This window comes from Hyla sarda, chromosome 2 (genome assembly GCF_029499605.1).
Source record: "Hyla sarda isolate aHylSar1 chromosome 2, aHylSar1.hap1, whole genome shotgun sequence".
NCBI classification, from domain to species: domain Eukaryota; kingdom Metazoa; phylum Chordata; class Amphibia; order Anura; family Hylidae; genus Hyla; species Hyla sarda.
In genome coordinates this window covers 503,358,191-503,375,651 of record NC_079190.1, presented here as the reverse complement: position 1 = coordinate 503,375,651, position 17,461 = coordinate 503,358,191, and the positions used below count along the sequence as shown (strand labels likewise).

The 17,461-nt window shown below is 44.3% G+C and overlaps 1 long non-coding RNA gene across 2 annotated transcripts; it reads left to right on the top strand.

Annotated features, from left to right (window-relative positions):
• The first annotated feature begins 296 nt into the window (after positions 1–296).
• LOC130357259 (uncharacterized) lies at positions 297–15,987 on the top strand. 2 transcript variants are annotated; one of them, XR_008889160.1, is made up of 5 exons: positions 297–413; positions 3,282–3,436; positions 3,549–4,130; positions 10,669–10,738; positions 15,176–15,987. It is a non-coding gene; the product is annotated as an uncharacterized LOC130357259 (long non-coding RNA). The 2 variants fall into 2 exon arrangements; XR_008889159.1 differs by lacking the exon at positions 297–413 and adding an exon at positions 1,131–1,330.
• The last annotated feature ends 1,474 nt before the right edge of the window (positions 15,988–17,461 follow it).

The window sequence follows — 17,461 nt, the reverse complement described above, 5'->3', positions numbered from 1 at the left end:
GGCACCTCCAGCTGTTGCAAAACTACAACACCCAGCATGCCCCTGGGCATGCTGGGAGTTGTAGTTTTGCAACAGCTGGAGGCACCCTGATTGGGAAACCCTGCTCTATGTAATAGGACCTTTACTCAGACTGCCTAGAGGTGATATAAAGGGTAGGCAGATTAGTGCAAACAAGCGACAAGCAGCAGCTTTATATGTTGAGAAGCTAGGAAAGGGTTAACCGCGCTCCTGCACAGCGGTAACATCTGTCTACCATCTGCCTGAGGTCGCCATTCACAGCTGATGTTTCCAGGGGAGCCTGTTGTGCACGGACAATGGCTTCCTGTGTGTCCTCCCCACATGTGACTAGAGAAGAGGAGATGACAGGGACAGTCTTCACATCCTTACTAGAAGCCCCCGGACTGCACTGAGAGGTGGGAGATGAGACAATGGGGGGGACACTGAGGACCAGCTGTCTCCATAGCAACCAACCGCACTGCTTACACTCTCATTGGTTGCTATGGGTAACAGAGAGCGCTGACTAAGTCTCATTCCTTCCATATTACATGTACTGAGCGGCCATAGACACCTCATATGTCCGTCTAATATCCGCCGCCTCTTCTATCTGCTTGTGGAGAAGCTGGGTGACAACAAATATGGCGGCCGCCTCGGCTCTTCCAGATGTGGTCAGTCACCCAGCTTTCCTGAAGTCCTATAAAGTAAATTGCAGTCATTATGAGTGACTGTCTGGAGGTTATAATGGCAGTACGGGTACCCAGCATCCGAACTCTAAAAATGGTCTGGACAAAATTATTGGCCCCTTAACTTAATATTTGGTTGCACACCCTTTAGAAAAAATAAGTGAAATCAGTGTCTTCCTATAACCATCAATAAGCTTCTTACACCTCTCAGCCGGAATGTTGGACCACTCTTCCTATAACCATCAATAAGCTTCTTACACCTCTCAGCCGGAATGTTGGACCACTCTTCCTTTACAAACTGCTCCTGGTCTCTTATTGGAAGGCGCCTTTTCCCAGCAGCAATTATAAGATCTCTCCACAGGGGATCAATGGGATTTAGATCTGGACTCATTGCTGACACTTCAGGACTCTCCAGCGCTTTGTTGTCGTCCATTTCTGGGTCTTTATGACGTATGTTTTGGGGTCATTGTCCTGCTGGAAGACCCAAGATCTCGGACACAAACCCAGCTTTCTGACACTGGGCTGTACAGTGTGACCCAAAATCCATTGGTAATCCTCAGATTTCATGATGTCTTGTACACATTCAAGGCCCCCAGTGCCAGAGGCAGCAAAACAACCCAAAACATCACTGACCTCCCCCATATGTCACTGTAGGTACTGTGCTCTTTTCTTTGTAGGCCTCATTCCGTTTTCGGTAAACAGAAGAATGATTTGCTTTACCAAAAAGCTCATCTTGGTCTCATCTGTCCACAAGATGTTTTCCCAGAAGGATTTTGGTTACTCAAGTTAATTTTGGTAAAATATAGTCTTGCTTTTTTTATGTCTCTGTGTCAGCAGTGGGATCCTCCTGGGTCTCCTCCATAGTGGGGTCCTCCTGGGTCTCCTCCATAGTGGGGTCCTCCTGGGTCTCCTCCATAGTGGGGTCCTCCTGGGTCTCCTCCATAGTGGGGTCCTCCTGGGTCTCCTCCATAGTGGGGTCCTCCTGGGTCTCCTCCATAGTGGGGTCCTCCTGGGTCTCCTCCATAGTGGGGTCCTCCTGGGTCTCCTCCATAGTGGGGTCCTCCTGGGTCTCCTCCATAGTGTTTCATTTAATTTAAATGTCGGCGGATAGTTCGCGCTGACACTGATGCTCCCTGAGCCTGCAGGACAGCTTGAATGTCTTTGGAACTTGTTTGGGGCTGCTTATCCACCATCCGGACTATCCTGTGTTGACACCTTTCATAAATCTTTCTCTTCCGTCCATGCCTAGGGAGATTATCTACAGTGCCATGGGTTGTAAACTTCTTGATAATGTTGCTCACTGTGGACAAAGACAAATCTAGATCTCTGGAGATGGACTTGTAACCTTGAGATTGTTGATATTTTTCCACAATTTTGGTTCTCAAGTCCTCAGACAGTTCTCTTCTCCTCTTTCTGTTGTCCATGCTTAGTGTGGCACACACTGACGCACAATGCAAAGACTAAGTGAACTTCTCTCCTTTTTATCTGCTTTCAGGTGTGATTTTTTATATGGCCACACCTGTTACTTGCCCCAGGTGAGTATAAAGGAGCATCATATGCTTGAAACAATCTTATTTTTCCACAATTTTGAAAGGTGCCAATTATTTTGTCCAGCCCATTTTTGGAGTTTGGTGACATTATGTACAATTTGCCTTTTTTCCTCCTTTTTTTGGTTTAGTTCCAATACACACAAAGGGAATAAACATGTGTATAGCAAAACATGTGTTACTGCAATCCTTTCCTGTGAGAAATACTTCATTGTCTAGAAAAATTTCAGGGGTGCCAACATTTACGGCCATGATTGTATATATTTTATCTAGGGATAGAAAAACAGAGATGATTTCTTCCAAAAACAGCGCCACTCCTGTCCACAGGTGGTGCTTGGTATTACAACTCGACTCCATTCATTTCAGTGGAACTGAGCTGCAATACCACACGTTGCCTAAGGACAAGGGTGGCGCTGTTTTTGGAAGAAATTATCTCTCTTTTACAAATCCTGGATAACCCCTTTATGGTTGTACTGAGGTTTTCTTGGGCCAGACTCTTAACATACAGGTGAAAATAATAAGAATAAATACAAAGTTCACTGGAGTCTGTTTGTAAATGCATTTCTATATGCTTCATGTAAGATGAGATTAAGCATTAAAGGGGTACTCCTGTGTTTTTCTTTTTCTTAATCATCCTTCCAGTACTTTTTAGGGGCTGTATACTAAAGAGAAATCCAAAAAATAAATGCATTTCCTCTGATGTCATGACCACAGTGCTCTCTGCTGACCTCTGCTGTCCAGTTTAGGAACTGTCCATAGCAGCATATGTTTGCTATGGGCATTTTCTCCTGCACTGGACAGTTCCTAAAATGTCCAGCAGAGGTCAGCAGACAGCACTGTAGTCATGACATCAGAAGAAATGCATTTCTTTTTTGGATTTCTCTTTAGTATACAGCCCCTAAAAAGTACTGGAAGGATTAAGATTTTTTTTAAATAGAAGTGATTTACAAATCTGTTTAACTTTCCTGCATCAGTTGATAAAAAAAAAAAAATTAAAAAAAAAATAAAGTTTTTCACGGGAGTACCCCTTTAAATCCTCCTTGTTTTTCCTCAGGTTCCTTATGTACAGGACTCACAACTAAAGTTTTCTTCTAAAGCCAATGGCCATTTTTGATCAGTGACCGACCAAGGATGGAGAAGGACAGAGACCACATGTCTGGGAGGATATTAGACCTCACCCTAGAGATGATCTACTGGATCACTGGAGAGGTGAGAGGGTCACATGACCTTCCTTGTATCTCTATTAATAAAGCAGGGAAATGAGGGGAAAGGTGCGGGATTCTTCTTCTCTCTGTAGTGATCAGTATCTCCCCATACACAGGATTACACAGTAGTGAAGAAGTCGTCTGGTGAGTGTGTGACACCCCGTGTGTCAGGAGGCTGGAGCAGGAGCCAGAGCCCCGCCCCCGAGGAGCCTCCACCTCATTCACTGATACATGAGCAGAAGATCCTAGAACTTACCTCCAGGATCACTGAGCTGCTGACTGGAGAGGTGAGCGCTGCTGGGAATGCTGGGACATTATACAATAACACCAAGGTATGAAGTGTCTGGAGGAGAATTGTATCATTGTCTGTGTCAGGTTCCTATAAGGTGTCAGGATGTCACTGTCTATTTCTCCATGGAGGAGTGGGAGTATTTATTAGGACACAAGGATCTGTACAAGGATCAGGTCATGATGGAGGATCACCAGTCCCTCACATCACCAGGTAAGAGGAGAGAGCAGGTTTGTGGATCTCCTAGATTCCCCCATCATCTGATCATCACATATAACAATGGATTCAGTCACTGTGTTTATTTCCTATAGATGGATCCAGTAGTATAAATCCCCCAGAGAGATGTCCCCGTCCTCTATATCCCCAGGATTGTAAAGAGGAAGAGGAGGATATCCCACTGGACCATCAGGTAGATGAAGAGATCTACAAATCCCCTATAGATGAATAGAATGAATATACTACTCTCCTCCAGCAGTGCAGTATATCATCTATATCATCTGGTGTCGGTTCTGGTCGGTTGTGGATATAAATTGTTTCTGGTCCCATAAAAGATTGTGGTAAATGTCGTCCTCTGTGCACTTGGCAATAAAGATTCCTCCTGGATAAATGTAAAGTTCTCCCCTGTAGATGATGGAGTAAATAACAGCACAATGCCAGTCAGCTGCTACTAAGCCAACAGAATACTGTCATGTACTGAAGGAGTCATTGGCCATAATCTTACTGCTTTACAGAACATTAGTGCAGCCTCAGCTATGAGGAAAGATACAAAATTATGACATTCATTAACCCCTTAAGGTCCACAGTTTTTTTTTTTCGTTTTTGCACTTTCGTATTTTCCACCTCACCTTCTAAAAATAAGAACGCTGTCAATTTTGCACCTACAGACTCACATGAGGGCTTCTTTTTTGCTCCACCAATTGTACGTTGAAATGACATCAATCATTTCACCCAGAAAATTTAAAGGGGTACTCCGTTGAAAACCTTATACTTTTAAATCAACTGGCTCCGGAAAGCTAAAGAGATTTGTAAATTACTTCTATTAAAAAAATCTTAATCCTTCCTGTACTTATTAGCTGCTGAATACTACAGAGGAAATTCTTTTCTTTTTGGAATGCTCTCTGATGACATCACGAGCACAGTGCTCTCTGCTGACGTTATTATAATAATAATAATAATAAGTCTTTATTTATTTATTGTTGTCCTTAGTGGGATTTGAACCCAAGGCCCCAGCACTGCAAGGCAGCAGTGCTAGCCACTGAGCCACCATGCTGCCCTTAGCATGCATCTGCTATGCATGGTTGCTAAAATGGACAGTGATGTCAGCAGAGAGCACTGTGCTCGTGATGTCATCAGTGTTCCAAAAAGAAAGGAATTTCCTCTGTAGCATTCAGCAGCTAATAAGTACTGGAAGGATTAAGATTTTTTAATAGAAGTAATTTACAAATATGTTTAACTTTCTGCCACCAGTTGATTTAAAAGAAAAAAGGTTTTCACCGGAGTACCCCTTTAACCCCTTAAGGACCAGGCCATTTTATACCTTAAGGACCAGAGCGTTTTTTGCAATTCTGACCACTGTCACTTTAAACATTAATAACTCTGGAATGCTTTTAGTTATCATTCTGATTCCGAGATTGTTTTTTCGTGACATATTCTACTTTAACGTAGTGGTAAAATTTTATGGTAACTTGCATCCTTTCTTGGTGAAAAATCCCAAAATTTGATGAAAAAAATGAACATTTTGCATTTTTCTAACTTTGAAGCTCTCTGCTTGTAAGGAAAATGGATGTTCAAAATAAAACATTTTTGGGTTCACATATACAATATGTCTACTTTATGTTTGCATCCTAAAATTTATGAGTTTTTACTTTTGGAAGACATCAGAGGGCTTCAAAGTTCAGCAGCAATTTGGAAATTTTTCACAAAATTTTCAAACTCGCTATTTTTCATGGACCAGTTCAGGTTTGAAGTGGATTTGAAGGGTCTTCATATTAGAAATACCCAATAAAAGACCCCATTATAAAAACTACACCCCCCAAAGTATTCAAAATGACATTCAATAAGTGTATTAACCCTTTAGGTGTTTCACAGGAATAGCAGAAAAGTGAAGGAGAAAATTCACAATCTTAATTTTTTACACTCGCATGTTCTTGTAGACCCAATTTTTGAATTTTTGCAAGGGGTAAAAAGGAGAAAATTTTTACTTGTATTTGAAACCCAATTTCTCTCGAGTAAGCACATACCTCATATGTCTATGTTAATTGTTCGGCGGGCGCAGTAGAGGGCTCAGAAGGGAAGGAGCGTCAAATGGTTTTTGGGGGGCATGTCACCTTTAGGAAGCCCCTATGGTGCCAGGACAGCAAAAAAAAAACACATTGCATACCATTTTGGAAACTAGATCCCTCAGGGAACGTAACAAGTGGTAAAGTGAACCTTAATACCCCACAGGTGATTCACGACTTTTGCATATGTAAAAAAATAAATAAAATGTTTTACCTAAAATGCTTGGTTTCCCAAAAATGTTACATTTTTAAAAAGGATAATAGCAGAAAATACCCCCCAAAATTTGAAGCCCAATTTCTCCCGATTCAGAAAACACCCCATATGGGGGTGAAAAGTGCTCTGCTGGCGCACTACAGGTCTCAGAAGAGAAGGAGTCACATTTGGCTTTTTGAAAGCAAATTTTGCTCTGGGGGCATGCCGCATTTAGGAAGCCCCTATGGTGCCAGAACCGCAAAAAAAAAAAACACATGGCATACCATTTTGGAAACCAGACCCCTCGGGGAACGTAAAAAGGGGTAAAGTGAACCTTAATACCCTACAGGTGTTTCACGACTTTTGCATATGTTAAAAAAATTATTTTTTTTTACCTAAAATGCTTGGTTTCCCAAAATTTTGACATTTTTAAAAAGGGTAATAGCAGAAAATACCCCCCAAAATTTGAAGCCCAATTTCTCCCAATTCAGAAAACACCCCATATGGGGGTGAGAAGTGCTCTGCTGGCGCACTACAGGTCTCAGAAGAGAAGGAGTCACATTTGGCTTTTTGAAAGCAAATTTTGCTCTGGGGGCATGCCGCATTTAGGAAGCCCCTATGGTGCCAGAACAGCAAAAAAAAAACACATGGCATACCATTTTGGAAACTAGACCCCTCGTGGAACGTAACAAGGGGTAATGTGAACCTTAATACCCCACAGGTGTTTCACGACTTTTGCATATGTAAAAAAAAACATTTTTTTTTACCTAAAATGCTTGGTTTCCCAAAATGTTTACATTTTTTAAAAGGGTAATAGCAGAAAATACCCCCCAAAATTTGAAGCTCAATTTCTCCCGATTCAGAAAACACCCCATATGGGGGTGAGAAGTGCTCTGCTGGCGCACTACAGGTCTCAGAAGAGGAGGAGTCACATTTGGCTTTTTGAAAGCAAATTTTGCTCTGTGGGCATGCCGCATTTGCATATGTAAAAAAAAAAAATTTACCTAAAATGTTGGTTTCCCAAAAATTTTAGATTTTAAAAAAGGGTAATAGCAGAAAATACCCCCCATAATTTGTAACACAATTTCTCCCGAGTACGGCGATACCCCATATGTGACCCTAAACTGTTGCCTTGAAATATGACAGGGCTCCAAAGTGAGAGCGTCATGCGCATTTGAGGCCTAAATTAGGGATTGCATAGGGGTGGACATAGGGGTATTCTACGCCAGTGATTCCCAAATAGGGTGCCTCCAGCTGTTGTAAAAGTCCCAGCATGCCTGGACAGTCAGTGGCTGTCTGGTAATACTGGGAGTAGTTGTTTTGCAACAGCTGGAGGCTCCGTTTTGGAAACAGTGGCGTACCAGACGTTTTTCATTTTTATTGGGGAGGGGAGGGGGGCTGTGTAGGGGATGTGTATATATGTAGTGTTTTTTACTTTTTATTTTATGTTAGTGTAGTGTTTTTAGGGTACAGTCGCACGGGCGGGGGTTCACAGTAGTTTCTCGCTGGCAGTTTGAGCAGCGGCAGAAAATTTGCCTCAGCTCAAACTTGCAGCCGGATACTTAGTGTAATCCTCCGCCCATGTGAGTGTACCCTGTACGTTCACATTGGGGGGGGGGGGGAACATCCAGCTGTTGCAAAACTACAACTCCCAGCATGTAGGGTCTATAAGTGCATGCTGGGAGTTGTAGTTTTGCAACAGCTGGAGGCTCCGTTTTGGAAACGGTGGCGTACCAGACGTTTTTCATTTTTATTGTAGGGGTATGTGTATATGTAGTGTTTTTTTACTTTTTATTTTGTGTTAGTGTAGTGTAGTGTTTTTAGGGTACAGTCGCACGGGCGGGGGTTCACAGTAGTTTCTCGCTGGCAGCTTGAGCTGCAGCAGAAAATTTGCTGCAGCTCAAACTTGCAGCCGGATACTTACTGTAATCCTCCGCCCATGTGAGTGTACCCTGTACATTCACATTGGGGGGGGGGGGGCATCCAGCTGTTGCAAAACTACAACACCCAGCATGTACGGTCTATCAGTGCATGCTGGGAGTTGTAGTTTTGCAACAGCTGGAGACACACAGGTTGTGAAACACCAAGTTTGGCAACAAACTCAGTGTTTTGCAACCAGTGTGCCTTCAGCTGTTGCAAAAGCTACAACCCCCAGCATGTACGGACAGCGGAAGGGCATGCTGGGTGTTGTAGTTATGCAACAGCGGGAGGCATACTACTTTGGCTGGGGATGCTGGGGATTGTAGTTATGCAACAGCTGGAGACACACTGGTTTACTACTTAACTCATTGTGCCTTCAGCTGTTGTAAAACTACAACTCTCAGCAGTCACCGACAGCCAACGGGCATGCTGGGAGTTGTAGTTATGCAACCAGCAGCTGCACCACTACAACTCCCAGCATGCACTTAAGCTGTTTGTGCAAGCTGGGAGTTGTAGTTACACAACAGCTGAAGGTACACTTTTCCATAGAAAGAATGTGCCTCCAGCTGTTGCAAAACCATAAGTCCCAGCATGCCCATAAGTGCATGCTGGGAGTTGTGGTGGTCTGCCTCCTCCTGTTGCATAACTACAGCTCCCAGCATGCCCTTTTTGCATGCTGGGAGCTGTTGCTAAGCAACAGCAGGAGGCTGTCACTCACCTCCTGCTGCTGCTGATCGCCGCACAGGTTAGACGCCGCCGTCGTCGCTCCTGGGGCCCCGATCCCAACATTAACGCCGGGGATCGGGGTCCCCAGCACCCGGGGTGCACGTCCCGCACCCGCTCACGTCCTCCGGAAGAGGGGCGGAGCGGGTGCGGGAGTGACACCCGCAGCAGGTGCCCTGATTGGTCGGCCGGGAATCCGGCCGACGAATCAGGGCGATCGTGAGGTGGCACCAGTGCCACCTCACCCCTGCAGGCTCTGGCTGTTCGGGGCCGTCTCTGACGGCCCCGATCAGCCAGTAATTCCGGGTCACCAGGTCACTGGAGACCCGATTGACCCGGAATCGCCGCAGATCGCTGGACTGAATTGTCCAGCGATCTGCGGCCATCGCCGACATGGGGGGGCATAATGACCCCCCTGGGCGATATGCCGCGATGCCTGCTGAACGATTTCAGCAGGCATCGGGCACCGGCTCCCCTCCGGCTAGCGGCGGGGGGCCGGGAAAGTACAGGACGTACTCCTACGTCCTCGGTCCTTAAGGACTCGGAAACGGGGGCGTAGGAGTACGTCCATTGTCCTTAAGGGGTTAAGGTGAAACCAGAAAAAAACGTATTTGTTGGGCAAAATTGGGGAAAAAAATGCTATTTTGTAACCTTTTGGGGCTTCTGATTCTGCTGTGCACTTTTCGGTAAAAATGACACCATATGTTTATTCTGTATGTCCATACAGTTACAATGATAACCAAGTTATATAGTTTCAATTTTTTTTTTTTTTTTTTTACTATTTAAAAAAAAAAAAAATGTAAACTACATGCACCAATGTTTAAAATTGTCATCTTCTGAACCCTATAACTTTTTTTTCCACATACGGGCTAATTTTTTGCGCTGTGATCTATAGTTTTTATCGGGACCATTTTGCTTTTGATGGGACTTCTTGATCGTTTTTTATACCAAAAATACACAATTTTGGACTTTGTATTTTTTTTTACATGTACACCATTGACCGTGCGGTTAACATAAGATTTTTATAGTTCGGACAATTACGCATGTGGTAATACCACATATGTTTATTTTTATTTTTGTTTACACACATATATATATATATATATATATATATTTTTTTTTTTTTTTTTAAATGGAAAAAGGGGGGGGGGTGATTCAAATTTTCATTCAGGAAGGGGTTCAATCACATTTATTCCCTTTTTTTTTGTCTTTTCCTTTTTTTAGACTTTTTTTATTTATTTATTTTTTTGTAGCCCCCATAGGGGACTATTACATGCAATTCTTTGATTACATTCACTGAACAATGCTATGCCATAGCATAGCATTGATCACTGTAACCTGGGCTTGACTGCTTTAGCCTGGATCTCAGCCTTGGAGCAATGGAGACAGTGAGGAGCAAGATAAGGCCCCTCCCGCTGTTCTCTCAGCTGTTCGGGACGCCACGATTTCACTGCGGCGTCCCCGAATAGCTCCGCTGAGCTAACTGGCAATATTTTCTCCCGGTTTAGATGCCGCAATCAACTTTGATCGCTGCGCCTAAAGGGTTAAAGCCAGATATCTGCACGTTCGGCAATGACCGGTATTAGCCGCGGGTCCTGGTTGCTGATAGGAACCGGGACCCAGCAAGTACGAAGTGTGCTCAGTCCTGACAAGAGACGTCTAATGGAGGAACAGAGATGAAAGGATTCTTTACTGTAAAAGCTGTGATGTTACTGAATAATGTTAGTAAGCACAGCTGTCCTCTTCTTTTATTGGAAATTGACACCTTGTCGAGTCTTTTTTGCCTTCGTCTGGATATAGTATAAACTAGGGATCCTATTTGTTTATTCCAGGTCCTTAATATAAGATCTTGGCCGGAAACTGCAAGTGGACTCAAAAAATACGCATGGGAGTCAGAGAATGGTAAGAGTCCTTCGGAACTCTTCTATTGCAGATGGAGTTTACTGGAACGTTCCACCTGCTTATAGCCCATATGTATAGCTGTTTATATATTTCCATCATATACAATGGCAATGGATGTGATTGTGATACAAAATGGTTAAAGAAAACCATACAGCTTAAAGGGGTACTCCGCTGCTCAGCGTTTGGAACAAACTGTACTAGCCGTCACGCCCCCTCCCATAGACAAGAATGGAAGGGGGTGGCGTGATGTCACAAACACGGCCACAGGGATAAGACGTCTAGCAGTGGAGTACCCCTTTAAGGATGTGGGGAGTTAAAGGGGTACTCCGCTGCTCAGCATTTGGAACAAACTGTTCCGAATGCTGGAGCCGGCAGCACGTGACATAATAGCCCCGCCCCCTCAAAGTCACGCTCCGCGCCTAGACATCTTATCCCCTATCCAAAGGATAAGGGATAAGATGTCTGATCGCGGGAGTCCCACCTCGATCTTCCTGCAGCACCTGGCGTTCTTTTAGAAAGCCTGCTGCGGCGCCAGAGGATCATGACGTCACAGCCACGCCCCCTCAATGCAAGTCTATGGGAGGGGGTGTGGCGACCGCCACGCCCCCTCCCATAGACTTGCATTGAGGGGGCGGGGCGTGACCTCATGAGGAGGCGGCTATGACGTCACAAGCTCCCAGCGCAGCACCTGGCGTTCTTTTAGTAAGCCTGCTGCGGCGCTGGGAGCTTGTGACGTCATAGCCGCCCCCTCATGAGGTCACGCTCCGCCCCCTCAATGCAAGTCTATGGGAGGGGGCGTGACAGCTGCCACGCCCCCTCCCATAGACTTGCATTGAGGGGGCGTGGCTGTGACATCATGATCCTCTGGCGCTGCAGCGGGCTTTCTAAAAGAACGCCGGGTGCTGCAGGAAGATCGAGGTGGGAATCCCGCGATCAGACATCTTATCTCCTATCCTTTGGATAGGGGATAGGATGTCTAGGCGCGGAGCGTGACTTTGAGGGGGCGGGGCTATTATGTCACGAGCTGCCGGCTCCAGCGTTCGGAACAGTTTGTTCCAAACGCTGAGCAGCGGAGTACCCCTTTAACTCCCCACATGCTTAAAGGGGTACTCCACTGCTAGACGTCTTATCCCCTGCGGCCGTGTTTGTGACATCACGCCACCCCCTTCCATTCTTGTCTATGGGAGGGGGCGTGACGGCTATTACGTAGCCGTCACGCCTCCTCCCATAGAAATTAATGGAGGGGGCGTGTCAGCTGTGGTTTCCAGTCATCCGCATAGAGCGTAGTTTGCTCCGTGCACCAGATGTCTGGGGTGCTGAAGCTAGATCACAGGGGTATCCAGCGGCAGGACCCCCACAATTAGACATCTTATCCCCTATCCTTTGGATAGGGGATAAGATGTTTTCCGGCAGAGTCGGAGTACCCCTTTAAATACAATTGTAGTAATTTTGATACATATACCAACCAGGCAATAGAGGTATCACACTGACTAAGTCAGAAGGGTTACCCACATAGACTTTGTGATAAGGCACAAAATATTGTAGCCAAGAAAACCTGTGAAAATTTACTTTCAGTTACATCCCAAAAAATCTAAATCCCTAAAGAAACCTGTCTTGGCCCTTACGTACAATCCAGAAGTTTAAAGGGGTACTCCGGTGGGAAACTTTTTCTTTTTTTTATTTTATTTTTTTTATGAACTGGTGCCAGAAAGTTAAACAGATTTGTAAATTACTTCTATTAAAAAATCTTTACCCTTCCAGTAATTTTTAGCAGCTGTATGCTACAGAGGAAATTCTTTTCTCTTTTTGAATTTCTTTTTTGTCTTGTCCACAGTGCTCTCTGGTTTGCTATGGGGATTTTCTCCTGCTCTGGACAGTTCCTGATACGGGCATCAGGTGTTTTCCACCGGAGTACCCCTTTAATAAAGTAAAGTAAAGCAAATCATAACCAAACATTTGTACTAGAGATGAGCAAATTTACAGTAATTCCATTCGTCACAAACTTCTCGGCTCGGCAGTTGATGACTTTAGCCTGAATAAATTAGTTCAGCTTTCAGGTGCTCCGGTGGGCTGGAAAAGTTGGATACAGTCCTAGGAGACTCTTTCCTAGGACTGTATCCACCTTTTCCAGCCCACCGGAGCACGTAAAAGCTGAACTAATTCATGCAGGATAAGGCATCAACTGCCGAGCCGAGAAGTTTGTGACGAATCGAATTACTGTAAATTCGCTCGTCTCTAATTTGTACATACTGAAAGAAGATCCCGTACTGTCACAAATATTAAAATATAAAACTTGTACTTATTTAAATCAAAAATTTAACACTTTTTGTGACCCTTCCAAAAATAAAAATGATCTCGAACAATTTTTGAACTGTGGATCAATGTTGTCTACGATATCGAGTGCTCGGCCTGCGATAAAACATATGTTGGATGCGCGACTCGCAAGCTAAACGTTAGAGCCTTGAGGCACCTCGGTGACAAGGGCAACATGAAGCACAGGAATAAACCCGGAGCATCCGTACATTTTTTGGAGGTTTATTGGGGGTTCCACTAGCACATTCCAAATCTATGCTATTAAGAAGGTATTTTCTTAATAGCAAAAATAGCAAAAAAAACAGCAAAAGTTAAAGGGGTACTCCGGTGGAAAACTATTTCATTTAAATCAACTGGTGCCAGAAAGTTAACCAGATTTGTAAATTACTTCTATTAAAAAACCTTAATCCTTCCAGTACTTATTAGCTGCTGAATACTACAGAGGAAATTCTTTTCTTTTTGGAACATAGTGCTCTCTGCTGACATCACGAGCACAGTGCTCTCTGCTGACATCACGAGCACAGTGCTCTCTGCTGACATCTCTGTCCATTTTAGGAACTGTTCAGAGCAGCATATGTTTGTTATGGAGATTTTCTCCTACTCTGGACAGTTCTTAAAATGGACAGAGATGTCAGCAGAGAGCACTGTGCTCGTGATGTCAGCAGAGAGCTCTGTGTTCCAAAAAGAAAAGAATTTCCTCTGTAGTATACAGCCCCTAATAAGTACTGGAAGGATTAAGATTTTTTTAATAGAAGTCATTTACAAATCTGTTTAACTTTCTGGCACCAGTTCATTTAAAAAAAAAAAAAGTTTTCCACTAGAGTACCCCTTTAAAAGGGACCTCCGGTGCTCCAGCGTTCTGAATATTTTGTAACGTTCAGAGCCGGAGGCCGTAATCGTGATGCCACAGCCACGCCCCCTCGTTACGTGAAGCCACGCCCCTCCATTAATGTCTATGGGAGGGTGTAGCGTGACGTCACAAGGGGGCGTGGCAGTCTTGTCACGACCACTGCCGCAGGAACCCGGCATTTGTCTAGAATGTCAGGTGCTGCGGGGGATTGCAGGGGACCCCCGCAATCAGACTTCTTATCCCCTATCCTTTGGATAGGGGATTAGATGTATAGTAGCGGAGTACCCCTTTAATTGAATTGGAAGCATTCTGCCATCTCATACTCAATACCAGAGCACCCATGGGGTTAAATGTGAACTTCTATTCCATTACTAATAACGTTTTTTTTTTACCAACATAAAAAAAACTTGAGTTGTTTTTTTCTCTACTAGCATATGGATATGTTATTTTTTAATTTTCTTACACATTTAATCATTTGTATCTATAATAACATCACGATGCCCCTCCTCTGGGTTTGGGTATTTAAGGATGCCACCAAAACATGTCCAGGCATGTGACCTGTGAGCATTAATGGTGTATTGTATCCTTTAAAGGGGTTTTCCAGGCATAAATTTTTTTTTATATATCAACTGGCTCCGGAAAGTTAAACAGATTTGTAAATTACTTCTATTAAAAAATCTTAATCCTTCCAATAGTTATTAGCTTCTGAAGTTTTCTGTCTAACTGCTCATTGATGATGTCACGTCCCGGGAGCTGTGCATGATGGGAAAATATCCCCATAGGAGCTGGACAGCTCCCGGGACGTGAGTCATCAGAGAGCAGTTAGACAGAAAACAACAACTCAACTTCAGGAGCTAATAACTATTGGAAGGATTAAGATTTTTTTAATCAAAGTAATTTACATATCTGTTTAACTTTCCGGAGCCAGTTGATATATATAAAAAAAGTTTTGGCCTGGAATACCCCTTTAAATTGTCTGGAGAAGTGACGTCACGCTATTCCCCCTTCGTGACGCCACACCCCCTCCATTCTTGTCTATGATAGGGGGCGTGACGTGATGCCACGAGGGGGCGTGGTATGACATCACGAGGGAGTGTGGCTTGATGTCACGACTCCAGGGCGGGAAACACAGACGTTTCAGAGACTGGAGCAGAAGCCCCTCATAGTATGCATCAGACATTGGCCAGAATTCCCCTTTAAAATGCCTTGCTCTATGTATGAACTTCATAATATATCAATCCTGATTGAGAAAAAAATTCTATTTCCTTTTCCAGGTGAAGACGGGACGAGCGGCTCCTGTACACAACATCATTTATCTCCCAATTATGAAGTAAAAGATGATCAATCACAATTTGGCATAAACAGAGCCGGACATAAACTGGGTGAAATTTGTGCAAATTCCAAAAGTGCCGAACATTTGGAAATATTTGGAAATATCCTTATATTGAGACACATCAACAAACTCACACAGGGGAGAAACCATTTTCATGTTCAGAATGTGGGAAATGCTTTAGTCAGAAATCGTGTCTTGTCAAACATAACAGAACTCACACAGGAGAGAAACCGTTTTCATGCCCTGAATGTGGGAAATGCTTTGGTCAGAAATCGTGTCTTGTCAAACATATGCAAACTCACACAGGAGAAAAGCCCTACTCATGTCCTGAATGTGGGAAATGTTTTGGTCAAAAATCAAATCTCGTGGAACACCTGAGAACTCACACAAAGGAGAAGCTGTTTTCATGTAGAGTATGTGGGAAATGTTTTAAGCATAAATAAAGTCTTAGTCAACACAAAAAAACTCACACAAAGGTGAAGGCGTATTCATGTTTGCAATGTGGAAAATGTTTTACTATGAGAGCAAATCTTTTTAAACATAAAAGAACTCACACAGGGGAGAAGCCATTTCCATGTGCAGAATGTGGGAAATGTTTTATTGAAAAATCAATTCTTGTAAAACATCAGAGAATTCACACAGGAGAGAAGCCAAATTCATGTACAGTATGTGGGAAATGTTTCACTCACAAATCCAGTCTTCTGAAACATTTAAAAATTCACACAAGGAAGAAACCATAATCCTGTGCAGAAAAAGTTCTATCCATAAATTGGGTTTTGTGGAACATTGGAGGGCTCACTCCATGTTTTTTTTTTTAAGGAAACGTGTCAGGTGTAAAGTTCTATTGTAAAACTGCTGCCTCAGGATGTCTTCTGATATGTAACTTAAAGGGGGTACTCCAGTGGAAAACATTATATATTTTTTTCAAATGAACTGGTGCCAGAAAGTTAAACAGATTTGTAAATTACTTCTATTAAAAAGTCTTAATCCTTCCAGTACTTATCAGCTCCTGTATGCTCCACAGGAAGTTCTTATATATATATTTTTTTCCCTTTCTGTCTGACCACAGTGCTCTCTGCTGACACCTCGGACCATATTAGGAACTGTCCAGAGTAGGAGCAAATCCCCATAACAAACCTCTCCTTCTCTGGACAGTTCCTGACATGAACAGAGGTGTCAGCAGAGAGTTCTGTGGTCAGATGGAAAGATAATTCGAAAAAGAAAATAACTTCCTGTGGAGCATACAGCAGCTGATAAATTCTGGAAGGATTAAGATTTTTAAAGAGAAGTAATTTTCAAATCTGTTTAACTTTCTGGCACCAGTTTATTTAAAAAAATTTTTTTCCATTGGAGTAACCCTTTAACCCCTTAAGGACACATGACGTTCTCATACGTCTCCATTTCCGAGTCCTTAAGGACACATGACGTATGAGAACGTCATGTGTTTTACCGGCCCCCCGCAACCATCTGGAGCGGAGCCGGTCCCCGATGCCTGCTGAAATCATTCAGCAGGCATCGGGGCATATCGCCCAGGGGGGTCATTATGACCCCCCATGTTGGCGATGGCCGCAGATCGCTGGACAATTCAGTCCAGCGATCTGCGGCGGATTCCGGGTCAATCGGGTCTCCAGTGACCCGGTGACCCGGAATTATTGGCTGATCGGGGCCGTCAGAGACGGCCCCGATCAGCCAGAGCCAGCAGGGATGAGGTCGCACTGGTGCCACCTCACAATCGCCCTGATTCGTCGGCCGGATTACCGGCCGACCAATCAGTGCGCCTGCTGCGGGTGTCACTCCCGCAACCCGCTCCGCCCCTCTTCCGGAGGACGTGAGCGGGTGCGGGACGTGCACCCCGGGTGCTGGGGACCCCCCCCCCCGGCGCCCCTGTTGGGATCGGGGCCCCAGGAGCAGCGGCGGCGACGACGAGGGACTGACCTGTGCGGCGAGGATCGTTGGAGGTGAGTGACAGCCTCCTGCTGTTGCTTAGCAACAACTCCCAGCATGCAAAAAGGGCATGCTGGGAGCTGTAGTTATGCAACAGCAGGAGGCAGACCACCACAACTCCCAGCATTCCCTTATGGGCATGCTGGGACTTGTAGTTTTGCAACAGCTGGAGGCACATTCTTTCTATGGAAAAGTGTACCTTCAGCTGTTGTGTAACTACAACTCCCAGTATGCACAATCAGCTAAAGTGCATGCTGGGAGTTGTAGTGGTGCATCTGGTGGT